The 13116-nt window shown below is 42.1% G+C and overlaps 1 non-coding gene across 1 annotated transcript; it reads right to left on the bottom strand.

Moving 5' to 3' along the window:
• Nucleotides 1-6931: 6931 nt before the first annotated feature.
• trnas-acu (transfer RNA serine (anticodon ACU)) lies at nucleotides 6932-7013 on the bottom strand. The gene has a single exon. It is a non-coding gene; the product is annotated as a tRNA-Ser (tRNA).
• Nucleotides 7014-13116: the final 6103 nt, after the last annotated feature.

Here is a 13116-nt window from a genome sequence, read left to right as displayed (position 1 = left end):
AAAGAAGTACATTATGGGTTGTTGTTGTTTTTTTGCAGTTTTATCTAAAATAAGCGATGCTTAAACCTTTGTCTGATTCTTGTGAAACTATCCACACGACAGTTACCTAGGAGTTGACTTCAGTGATGTCACTGATGGGATGTTTCTAAAAATCCATCCTCTGTAAAACATCTTCTCTAGTTGTTCTGCATATGTATTCGCTAATGAAGCTGTGTGTCCTGAGCCTGGTTCTCTACATTTCTGTATGAACCAGCTTAGAGGGCTAAAGACAGCTTGTGTTTAAATTGAGTGTAAGGTAATTTATGCTTCTAAAGTCATGGTCAGCATTTATTATTGTACTGTGCTGTAAACTTCTTCTGTGCCTAATTACATTATTTTATAGTCGATAATGTTTCTGTAGTGCTTTTTCAGCCCTCAGCATGTGACTGCGCTGGTGGTGCTGTGGGTTAGGTTCCTGACTCCTATGTCACATGGTCTGTGGTTGAATCTCATGGAACTATGACTTTAATTTTTAACAAACATTTCTTTGAAAAAATGAAACATTTCCCTTGGTCAGAGATTAAATAAAACCTCACTCGCATCAAAACAAATTTATATTTCTAAATATCACAACATGATCGAATTTACGTCTTTTTAATAACAATGAATAGTCACCTATGCGTTACAAAATAAACATTTATATTGATTTGAATCGAGTTTTGATTTAAATCGTAAACGCGTGTTTAAAGGCGATATACTGTATAAAAGCGCTGATTCTTATGGAATGTGTTTGGCCGGGGATTCAAAAAAATTATTTTTTTTAATCGCGTATCTAAGGAAAATTGCAGTATAACTTTGTTCATGCACAAACAGTGGCATGTTACATTATAATTTGGGTGTCTCCTCTTGCCAGAAAGCTCTAAATTGGATTTTGAGTGCGGTTTTTGACTTTTTCTAAATTGCAACCCATAAATAAAGCTGATACAGTTTAGACTTACTGTATTCTAAACTGTATTACAACATCACATTGGACAATGCAACGTAAATTGCAAAAATGCACTTGGAATCTGTCCAAGCCCTACTACGAAAATTATTAAAACTGCGACACTTATCATTCATCTTTAAATAAACTTTATTTTATATAGCGTTTTAAGCGAATAGGTAATTAGATTGCTCATAAACCTAATCGCTTTTTCTACATAAACACAGCGTGATTACTCTCTGAAAATGCTTTTTTCTTTATATTTAGGCTCAGATTTCAACTATAGATTGTATTATTATAAACTTTCTTGGAAAAATGTCTTTTATGTAAACCATGTTTGCTATTAATTCATTTAGGGCTAAAATACGTTCATTGTCTTCCAATCGAGTCGAGTTGACATTGGAAGCTTGCCACGCCCGGACTGTTACACCAACGCATTAGCATGTTGAAGCGATTTCATTGAGGAGGCCATCTACTAGTTAACACTGTACTTCCTACTTTGAAAACACCTGTGAAATTGGTTTAATTCGTCACAGCCAGCACTCCGGCAGAGAGGGGGGTTGTACTCGTTAATGTCTGATGACATACAAGTGGAAAGATTACAGATTTTAATCGTTTTTTTTCTGAACCAGGGAAAATCTGATCATGTTTCTCTATAACAATAATAAAAAACTTTATTTTAAATTATTTTACATATCCCGCTTGCACATCGCACGACTTTAATAAATCTATTCTTTATTAATACTAAATAAATAATACTAAAAATACTACAGCAAAGAGGTCACTTGATTTTTGGAATAATTCCAAATAGCACAATGATCCACTGGCATTCCTGAAGTCTGTTTAGTGCATAATCTTCCAAATACAATCACTAAGCAATTATAAGAATTATACCATCCTATTTCTTTGTGATGTCCTGTAAAAACTAAACCTATTTTTATAAGGCTTTTACTCAAAAGGTTTCCAAACACACAAAGCATTTGTGAAGTACTATAGTATTTCTAAAGGTTACTGGTACAACATCAATCATTAAAGCTTAACAATAAAGTTTAGATTGCTGACTATGGACTAACTACATTAACTAACTGCAATGCAACATTATACATTTTACAAGAATATCTGGTTGAATTCTTGCATTTGTAGCCAATTTAATGCGAGAGAAATAAGCCAATTTAATTATTTCACAAAAAATAATGTAATATAAAATGGATGTTTTTAACTTTATTGTAGTGTTTTAGAAACTAATATGTCTTCAAAAATGGTTGTTTTTCACTCCTAGGAATGAAAGCTGTTGTTATATGATGTTTATTTTCAAATTTGGAAAAATCAAAGGATTCTAGCTTTCTCCCCTTGCAGGCATCGGACACAGAGAACCTCATGGTTTTCCTAAAAATCATTTTTTATGTTCCCTGGTGTTCCAAACTTAGTTTTAATTTGTTATTATGTTAAAAACAGGGTAATAAATTTCTAATTGGACTATAAATAATGTCATATTGTCTGCTATAAAACTGATGTTTTCAACTCTATTGTAGAGATTCTAGAATCATCTAATAGAGAATTGAAATAAAAAAAGGGCATAAGAAAACATTACCAACAACGACCACAAGATGGAGATATTGTCTAGACATTACCAACAACGACCACAAGATGGAGATATTGTCCAAAAAGGCAAGAAGGGCAAAGCCGCGATAAGGTAAAATCATTTTTTGAAAGAGATTGCTGTCAGAATGCACAACTGAATCCCAAACAGAATCTCTAGTCAAATATGATCATTTGTGAAACAGGCAAATGAGTCTCTCAGGTGCCCATTGCTCATTTTCAGACACATTTATGCAATACTTTCACCATGCGTTGAGCAATAGGGATTAAAGATACCAGAGGTAAGGTTTAAAAGTGATTCTGAGGTGCAACACATCAGCAATACAGCTAGGCATCTGAAATGCGGGGTTTGAGAGCCCTTCAGGGAACACCGTACCCTAAAGGTACCAGAAGTCCAGTAGTATAAGCATTAAGTCACTGTCACCCCTGTTACAATGTGATTGCTACATATCTTCATTTCTTTGGTTTTTAAGGAGTAAGAGTGCAGGGGGTCTAAATCTGCGATCCAGTGTGTTGAAGTATTTCACAACATTACCTGTAGCCCGTATGGAAATAAATACTAATTCTGATTATTGCCCTGGGCATGTACCAATAAATCACTGAGCATATATATATATATATCACTGTGTTGAAGCTAGAGACCTGTATGTAATATTATGGTGCTAAAATGTCATTTTCACATATATTAATGTAATAAATGATTGCTTATGCTTTATAAACAAATCTAATTAAAATAAATGATTAAGTTTTGTATTTATCTTGTACCATAGAACATGATTTTCTTTGTATTTCAAGCCCACAAAGTGTCCAAATGACGCACTACATGATATAAGGAAGATTATCACATGCATATCGGTATTATCTTTCTTATGAAAATGCATTCCTTTCATTACCTTTTACTTTTTAAAATGAACTCAAATTGTGTTTAATGTAATAATTTAAGTAGAAGTGCTTCACTGCTCTATGCCGTCTGGAAATAAATCCTCAGACTACTTACTGCCCTGGGCATGTACCAATAAATTACAGGAGCACATCTATATATCACTGCGTTGAAGCAGGAGACACACAATCACTGCAAACACATCCTAAATACAGTGTTCTAGCACCTTTGACCTCATCCAGAACATATCATTTCTTGAAAGGGATTGCTGTCCGAATGCGCATCTGAATCCCAAACAGAATCTCTAGTAAAATACGATCATTTGTGAAACAGGCAAATGACTGTCTCAGGGGCCCATTCCTCATTCTCAAGACACATGTATGCAGTACGTACACCATGCATTGAGCAATAGGGATTAAAGACACCACAGCTAAGGTTAGAAGTCATTCTGACTATATTCTAAAATACTGGACTCATATTCTTATGATGGCAGACATGATGCTGCGTTTAAAACCGGGGTTAATGGACATTATATGACTGTCAATTCTGTTTTGTTTTGGAGACTCTTGGCTGCCTATATGGTACACTGCAGCGTGAAGGAATTATTTTCCAAAACTGTGTCAGCTCAAAAGTTGTAAGAGAACCTCTCCAGCTGCTTTAACTCTCTTCATTTTTGTCATTTAATTGTCTGTCGGCACTATGTGGCAGCGTTGCATGACAACCCCTCTCACCACGGAAAGGAACCTAACAGCTTTGGTAAGAGAGGAGAAAAGGACCTGGCCAGTAAGGGGCACGAACCCGTGACTTTGGCGTTATTAGCACCATGCTCTAACCAACTGAGCTAACCGGCCTCACGACAGTGGTTCTCTCTGTGCTGCAAAAAATCGAACTCAGGGAATTTCTTTTGCCCTCCTTTGAATAGAAAGCCGTGTAATTCAGTGTACGGGCTTTCTCATGCAGTTTCATGGTTCTTGTAACCCAAATCCTACACTGGCCTGAAGTGCCCCCCATTTCACAGAATTTTTCAGCTGATTTAAAATGTACCTAAAGGAGAAGCATTATTGAAGACGATCAATTACCAAGAGCTTTTGTCAAAGGTTTTGGTGGTCATTTTTAATGACCACAGAGCGATGTGACCTCGGTTTTACATCTCATCCAAAAGACAGCGCCCTTTTACAACACAGTGTCTCCGTCACTATGCTGGGGCATTGGGACCTGCACAGACCTCAGGGTGAGCGCCCCCCCGCCGGCACCATTAACACCGCTTCCAGCTGGAAGCTTTGTTTTTCCCTGTAGCTCACCCTCATCCGGGTACTGACCTGGCTCACACCTGCTTAGCTTCAGTGGGTTTTCAGTTGCGAGTTGCAAGGGGATGCAAGTGATGGAGCAGCTAGCTGCAAAAGCCACTGCATTGGCCGGGAATCAAAGCCGAGCCTCCCGCGTGGCAGGCGAGAATTCTACCACTGAACCACCAATGCTCAGTGCCTGGGCCTTCAAAAAAGACGCTTTTTTGGTGCTCTGTGCAAAAAGCGTCGACATCTGCTTCCAGCTGTAAAATGCCATTCGCGGACGCTGAAGAACTTATTTGCAAGGGAGCGGGTACAAGCAATTTGGCATTTTAAAACCACCAGGAACACCGAACAGGCGCGCTTCTTTGCTTGCGCCGAAACACGACAGGAGGTGGACAACGTAGTCGGCAGGATTCGAACCTCTTTCTGTCTATTATATACTAAATGTTCTCTTGTCTGTCTCTTGTTTGTATAGAACTGAATGTCCCTGACAATGTACTGTTAGTTTTAATTGAAGAACGGCATTTGTGTTCAAATATATCAGACAAGTTTACGTAACTGCTCATGCGACACTCAGTTGTAATTAGTCAAGAAATAAAGTCGAACAACAGCTGCGGGTTTGATTCTGAACGTATCAGATTGCAGCACCTTTTACTTCCATTGACAAATGATAGAGATTCGAAGAGAGATCCTTCAGACCAGCAAGCAAACCCACGGCTATTTCGGTTTTCTATCTAGGCAACGTTGGTGTCTGCAATAGCATACATGAAAGCGTGATGCAATTTCTGTGGCTAAATTTGTTGCACGTCATGCACAGTAAGAGTGTTTCTAACACCAAATAAAAAGTCAACAATTAGCGATCACGCCTTCTCCTCAGTTAACCCACTGAAACCCTTGCTGTTAACAGTTCTTTAATGCATGCTTTACGAGCACCTACATATTGTGTCGGTTCTTTCAGTTTTATTCATTAGGTTTTCAAAGGCATAAGTAGAACACCAGAGGTGCGAACGCAAGATGTGTGGTTATCTGAAGAACTCATTTCCATGGCAGCGGGGCCAAGCTATTTAGTGTTTTTATAGTACCAGGGAAGGAGAAGCGGCACTTCACCTTTGCCGCGCAGGCACAAGGAGACGTGCGGCAGACGCCGTAGTTGGCAAGATTTGAACCTGCATGGGGAGTCCCCAACGGATTTCGAGTCCATCGCCTTAAACACTCGGCCACGACTACAGCGAGTTCACCATCGCCGCATTCCTCCTTTAATCTAACACGGAGTGCGACGTGGCTGCGGAAACCTTTTCAAAGTCGCTCTCCGTTAAAAAAAAATAATACCTTTGACAAAATACGTGCCGGCAGACAGACACGCCTCAGAGGGTTTAAGGCTGGCTTCACGTTCAAATGATAAAGTCTCACCGTCCGGATGTCAAAATGCAACTTTGGCAGACAGAAAAAAAACATCAACAAACCACAAATGTGGACAAGGATTTTACAAGCTGCACCACACTGCACTTTCAAAAGCATTTACATTCGTGTTAGACGCAGGAATTGTCCTTGTTTTGCGCGCTTACGAACGCCATACAAATAAAACAGGTCTACGGGTCTGAAACCTGCTCCACGGAAAACAGTTCTGTTGCGCTTTTGATCAAAGGGAGATTCTCTGTTCTTACTTTTTCATGACATAACACCCAAAGGGGCTTCTTTGGAGCTGGATTCCAACCAGCATCCTAAAGTTTCTTGGTCGTATCCTTTACAGTCCTCTGTTCGGTCGACATGGAACAGAAGGGGGCAGCTTTCCTCACACATACAGTGCAGTTCTGCATCAGACCTCTAACTCGTTTCCTTAGCTTGGATTTAAGCCACGAAGCAGGCTTCTACTGTATAAACGTCTAGAGGAATCACAAACTATTTGAGAGGCCATCATCCCAGGGGGAACTGACAAAGTCTATCCCTAAACACCTAGCGCAGTCTCTCGAGAGACTGTCAAAAATCGCTTTCTCCGTTTGTGCTGTAAGTAAGTGAAAATGCGGTCTCAACCCAGAGCCACTTGGCAGCAGCGGCACGTAAATACTGTTACTGCCACTGCTCGATACCGACGTTAGCCTACTATACCATGTTCAGCCACCGCTAGAAAATATACAGCTCTAGTACTGGAGCAAACAGAAGGAGGGCCAACATCTAACAGGCACACGTGTCAGACATAGAGAGCGCCGAGGATGGGATTCGAACCCATGCGTGCAGAGCACAATGGATTAGTAGTCCATCGCCTTAACCACTCGGCCACCTCGTCAATGAAACTGGGCTGTCCAGACACGGGTTGGCACGCTCCAGATGATCTTTTTCTTTTTTTTCCCTCGTACTCGAGGGTCCTTTTCCTGTTCCACATGCGATTTCAACATTTTCCTTGGGAGATGTCAAGCCAGCAAGCCACTGCTGTGGTTCAGTGGCCAGTGTGGAGTTCAGTGGCCCTGTTGTACACAGAAAGCACATTGAGCTCCTTGGACATGAAAAGTTCCAGATAAAAGCCATTTGTCATCCTTTCTCTTGGTGTCGATGTTGCTATTGTATGTAAAGGTGGCAACTTGCTCAGCGAGCAGGCGGAGCACACACCGAATGCAGATGTGTCTGAGTGGTGTGTCCAAGTGGCTGCAAAAAAACAGTACTCCCGGGGCGCCGTGGTTTAGTTGGTTAAAGCGCCTGTCCTGGGTCCGAATCCCACCGGTGCCTTTTTTTGTGCTGTGTTCTCGAACAGAACTGGTCATTATGGACAACCGCATACGCCTAGACTTAATTAAATGCAAGTATTCATTTCCTGTCTTGAACGACTTGTTTTTCTTAAAATGGATGCAACTTGCAAAACATGAAATACAAACCTCGCTAATCAGCGCTCGCGGCTGGCAAAAAAAAAAGAAGTCAGCAATGTTTTTTTTCTTTAACCTTAACCCTGCTAATGGAGAAGAGTTAAACGACCGAGTCTATGCAGCTTAAACGGTGCTCACGTCGGGTTCTTAGCTGAAAGGGTGATAAATCCCGCTCACCCCAGTCCTTAATCTTTTAAAAGGATACAAAATTGAACCTAGTCGCCACATCACATACATCCTGTTCAACGATAAAAAGGTGACATCTATCCTCGATCCAGAGTAAATCCCACGTTGAGGGCATATTTTTTTCCACTTTACCATGAGTCGGGCTCGGCTGCACAGAGGCGAGAGCAGAGCAATGAGGTCACGGGGACAGGAGAGCCACACGCTGGCGGTTTAAACACGCGGAAGAAAACTGAGGGATCCACAGTATGTGGACCCTCCGTGCGCCATCAGTCCGCACTCCGGACTCTGAATCCTGCCATCCGAGTTAAGATCTCGGCGGAACCTGAGGCGCAGTTCTTTCTTAAAACGTAATCTGGTGAGCATTTCTAGAATCGTACTTGTATAGATGCAGCCTTTAATGTGTTGCTAGGTTAAAATTGATGACTTCTTGAACTTCAGTAGGCAACTGCCCTCTTGATTTTGGATTTAATTTCTTTATTACAGGGGCGCTTTTATGAAGACCGAGTCATGTTCAGGTACTTTGCTTGATGGAGGAAGCATATTTCGGACTCTGTGATCTGCTCACCTGGAAAGGTCTGCTGTACTACTACAAGAGAGAAGTAGAGTCTGGAAGAATGGACAATTTTATGATGCTTTGGAAGATAATGTTTTTTTTTTCTTTGAAATTGAAATGAATCAGAATATCAGTGCAAAAGACAAACTCTTGGTTTGGTTTAAAGAGATATGGTTTTAAAACAGACAAAATGTAGAAAACAGGTGTTTCTCACTTTTGGAAGAGAATGGACCGGGGGTAATATTTTACAAGTTATATAATAGTAAAATATTATATAATAGGGGTAATAGTCGCGAGGGGCTTCAGCTTTTTCGTGCTTAATATGGTGCGCTGTGGCCACGGCAGATATGGGATCTATAAAAGCCGAAAATTCTCCGATCATTGCCTGACACAGCTCCTCAAAGCTATTACAGACCTCAGGTCCTTGTCTAGACATCCACTCGTGGACCGCTCGGCTGGTAGTTTTCCTTACTAACATAGCCTTTTCCTGTTCGGACGCTTCGGGCATAAACTGCAAAGTATATCTCAGCTCATCAATGTAGGTCTCCACATTATTCCCTGACACTGTCGGGTCAAACCTTTCTACATCTTTGGCTAACTGCCTCAGGGAGTGGAGGTTAATTTTTACAGTTTCTCCGTGGGCAGGGAGACGGCCGTGATCAGGAGCAGGGGGTCTATGCCTGAATTGAATCGCCCTTGCGTCTCGCGCAGGACTCGGCGATCTCCCCCATGCCGATCCGACCACAGACCCTGGCCGGGAGAAACCTCCTGGGTGAGCGCTCCGGGCTGCTAGGTGGGCTGGCATGTAAGTGGGATCTAGCCTGTTTTGCTTCCAGTACGGCAGCATCTAACTCCTTTTGCCTTTCCTGGCTGAGCTCATTTAAACTCTCAATTTCTTCTTCTTTTTCTTTCAAGCTCGCTTCTAGGTCTCTCCTAGCTACCTCAGCCGCAGTTTCTCTAGCAGACAGGTCATCTAATTTACCTAAAACTTCCCTGAGTCTGTCTTCACTTTCCTCACTTTTCACTCTCTTTTCTCTGATTATATCCAACAACTCAACTCGCTCCGCCTTATATCTTTCTAGCTTTCCCTGAAGCGTTTGAAACTTTGTCAGCTCGGACAAAGACAGTTCCAGCTGTTTAGCTAGATTTAAGGCGAAACTAGATAGGACCTGAACTGCGTTCACAGACCCTCCTGTGTTAAGCTGGTTCGCTACCTTAGCTACTAAATCTACTTGCAGCTTCTCAATATCATCAAAGTTCAACTTTTCGATACCGCTCCAGTAACCAGGATTGTCGTCGCTAGAAATAGTACTTATAAGCGACTCCACTTCAGACATTTTAGCAGCCATTGTCATTACGTCAGAGAAACTTTAAGAGTATTACTTTTTTTCCTTTTACCAAAATACAGTATGGAATCTAAACACCCGAGCAGATGGATTTCCAATCAGCACACGTTACACTAAACGCTAGAAAACAGGGGGATTTCTTTACGCAGTTATCAGCACACCCGGTATTCGCGTATAAAAGCCACGGTGCTGTGCTGAACTTGAACTCACAGCAACATCAGTTATTCTGTGCGATTGAGTCTCATTTCATTCTAAACTCGCCCACCCAGGGACGCCATTAAATGTAGTGGTTTGATGGGTTTACTGAGACACTTATTAATTGTAGCAGTAATCACGAGGTTGTTCGTTGGGGCTTTTAGAAAATCAATTGCCAGAACAACTAACAACGCACACACACGGGTTCAATACACGAGATACATTTATTAATATAAATTGTGCACCAAACATATACTAGTCTGCCTGGATACGAGCGGCAGACCTTACTGTGAGGGTTATCAATATACAAGATATATAATCTCGAAGAGATGCAAACACAAAGAGATACACAACAGAGAATATATGTCAATATATATCGTTCGGTTACCAAATCGCTAATCAGTGTTATTACCCATTGTTACTCTAAACTCGGAAGTAAATACATTACTCATGAATTAAATTGATAACAACTTGTGTTGAGGTACAATTGAATTCTCGAGACGCAATGTAGAACATGGGGTTAACTTATCCACTGTGTATGGATTTGGAATTTCCCGGCACGAACACCAAACCAGCTGACAAGCTCTGTTGCAGCCTCTGTTCCAGTGGTTGTCCAATGGGCGTTGTGTCGGCGTCCTCTGGCTACCAGCCAACCAGTCAAGGTGCAGCTCGGAGTAGGACGGGCGGAGGAATCTGACTGCGGCGCGCAGGGCAGTCGTTGCTCCGAGGGGATCTACCAGCAGTCCGGCTGGCTAGTAGAAAGTCTCTATGCACAGAGTGTGACCGCGAGTCCTCACAAGTCACTCTTTTGCCTGGGAAGAAACTGGTTCGTTCCCGGTCCAGCGCTGCTTCTGAATAAGCTATTCAGGTTGTCAACGAGGGTCCAACTGTAGGCTGCCGTTGATCAAACGGAGCATTCACGTTAGTAGAATTCTGAGTACGTACGGGATGCTTGGCCTCGCGCTTAGAACAAAGTCCAAGTCCCTATGCAGACAACAGCAGTTGTCACGTGATTGTCTCTGAGGATGCGCGAAAATGGCCAAGGAGAGCCCCGATCTGAGCTTGCGCTCCCTTTTTGACCAAGACACAGATGTGTGCTGATTGGTTGAGAGTTTGGCGGGCATTGGAGACCCACGTGGTATTACCACGCCCTGCCAGTCCCTGATTGGTTGGTCAAGGTGAGATATAAGTCACTTACTCTTGACACTTAAGAATGCAGTCCAGATGTCCATTCAGCACTCCCTAGACAGATAGGCGCCAATGGATGACCATTGATCATGATAGCCAGGCTTAGCTAAGTGCATCCCTGTCTGGGAGCTGTTCCCTATCAAAAGAAAACAACTTAAATCAGTCTGCATGAATACTTTCTCTGTGGCTGCACCACAGAGATGGGGGGTGAGATGGGGCTTCATTTAGGACAGCATACCAACGCTTAATTCTGTCTTATTAACAAGCATTGCCGCTACACTTGTATCCCAACTTTTGCAACTCGCAACTGAAAACCCACTGAAGCTAAGCAGGTGTGAGCCAGGTCAGTACCAGGATGAGGGTGAGCTACAGGGAAAAACAAAGCTTCCAGCTGGAAGTGGTGTTAATGGGCGCTCACTCTGAGGTCTGTACGGGTCCCAATGTCCCAATATAGTGACGGAGAAGCTGTGTTGGAAAAAGGGCGCTGTCTTTTGGATGAGATGTAAAACCGAGGTCATAGTGCTCTGTGGTCATTAAAAATGACCACCAAAACCTTTGACAAAAGCTCTTGGTAATTGATGGTCTTCAATAATGCTTCTCCTTTAGGTACATTTTAAATCAGCTGAAAAATGCTGTGAAATGGGGGGGCACTTCAGGCCAGTGTAGGATTTGGGTTACAAGAACTATGAAACTGCACGAGAAAGCCCGTACACTGAATTACACGGCTTTCTATTCAAAGGACAAAAGAAATTCCCTGAGCTTGATTTTTTGCAGCACAGAGAGGACCACTGTTGTGAGGTCGGTTAGCTCAGTTGGTTAGATGGTGGTGCTAGTAACGCCAAGGTTGCGGGTTTGAGCCGCGTACGGGCCAGGTCCTTTTCTCCTCTCTTACCAAAGCTGTTAGGTTCCTTTCCGTGGTGAGATGGGTTGTCATGCAACGCTGCCACATAGCGCCGACAGACAAGAGTGTTGCGGGAGAAGAGAAATGTGTTTGAAGATTTAAGAGTGTCTTAGGTGCAGCCAAAATCAAGTGTCACAAATGCAAGTGGTTGGATTTCCATTGTTTAATATGGTAAAAATAAGCGGAAGTAATCTGCCGGTCCGGCACAGTCTGCCATGCTTTTGTCATTTACTGTAAAGTGGTATTGAACTGGGTGTCGAACTGGAGCCTCACCATTTGCATATGTGAGGCTCCAGTTATACATCGAGTGTCACATTAAATGACAAAAATGAAGAGAGTTAAAGCAGCTGGAGAGGTTTTCTTACAACTTTTGAGCTGACACAGTTTTGGAAAATGTTTCCTTCACGCTGCACTGTACAACATAGGCAGCCAAGAGTCTCCAAAACAAAACGGAATTGACAGATAGGAGAAAATTCCCACTCGTCCTGAAGTTCCCAAATATCAAGCACTGAGCGTAAACAAAGTGTCTAAGTAGCGTGGGAATGCTAACCCTAACCCTAGCGTAAAAAGATGAGTCAAAGTAACGTCTAATCGGATTAGTTTCCTTAGAGCTGGTTCAGAGTTTGCTGAAGAGTTTACCCAGTGGGCACTGATTCGTCGAATATACGTATATTCACGGCGAAAATACGGCTATACGTATATATACGTCGCCTCGACGTATAATCAAAGTCGAATTGCAACCGTAAAATCGACGACATTAATAAACGCATATATAACGTCGAAAACACATCTAACACAGTGCCTGAGGCTTTTTACTGTATGTATCGTGTGTGCCGCAACTAGGAGTATACGGCACTCTGCACAGTGTACGAAGTAAATTATTTTCGCAGTAATTAATTTACACGTGTATAATAAATATAGTAAATATAATAAATTAATTACTGCGAAAATTACTTCGTACACTGTGCAGAGTGCCGTATACTCCTAGGTAAGTTAGGTACATCTTTTTGCCCAAAACTGAAGGGGCGACATTCCTCCCTCCCCCCGTGATGCCAGGCCTGTCCCCATCCTATTCCATAATGTCATTATACTGTATATAATACCATACAACAGTGACCGATCCTTACTAACTGCATGCGTTAAAATTGCACATCAGCTCATAG

Source organism: Lepisosteus platostomus, chromosome 22 (genome assembly GCF_059453375.1).
Source record: "Lepisosteus platostomus isolate fLepPlt1 chromosome 22, fLepPlt1.hap1, whole genome shotgun sequence".
Taxonomy (NCBI): Eukaryota; Metazoa; Chordata; class Actinopteri; order Semionotiformes; family Lepisosteidae; genus Lepisosteus; species Lepisosteus platostomus.
Note: the sequence above shows the minus strand (reverse complement) of the source record. Positions and strands in the feature narration are given on the sequence as shown.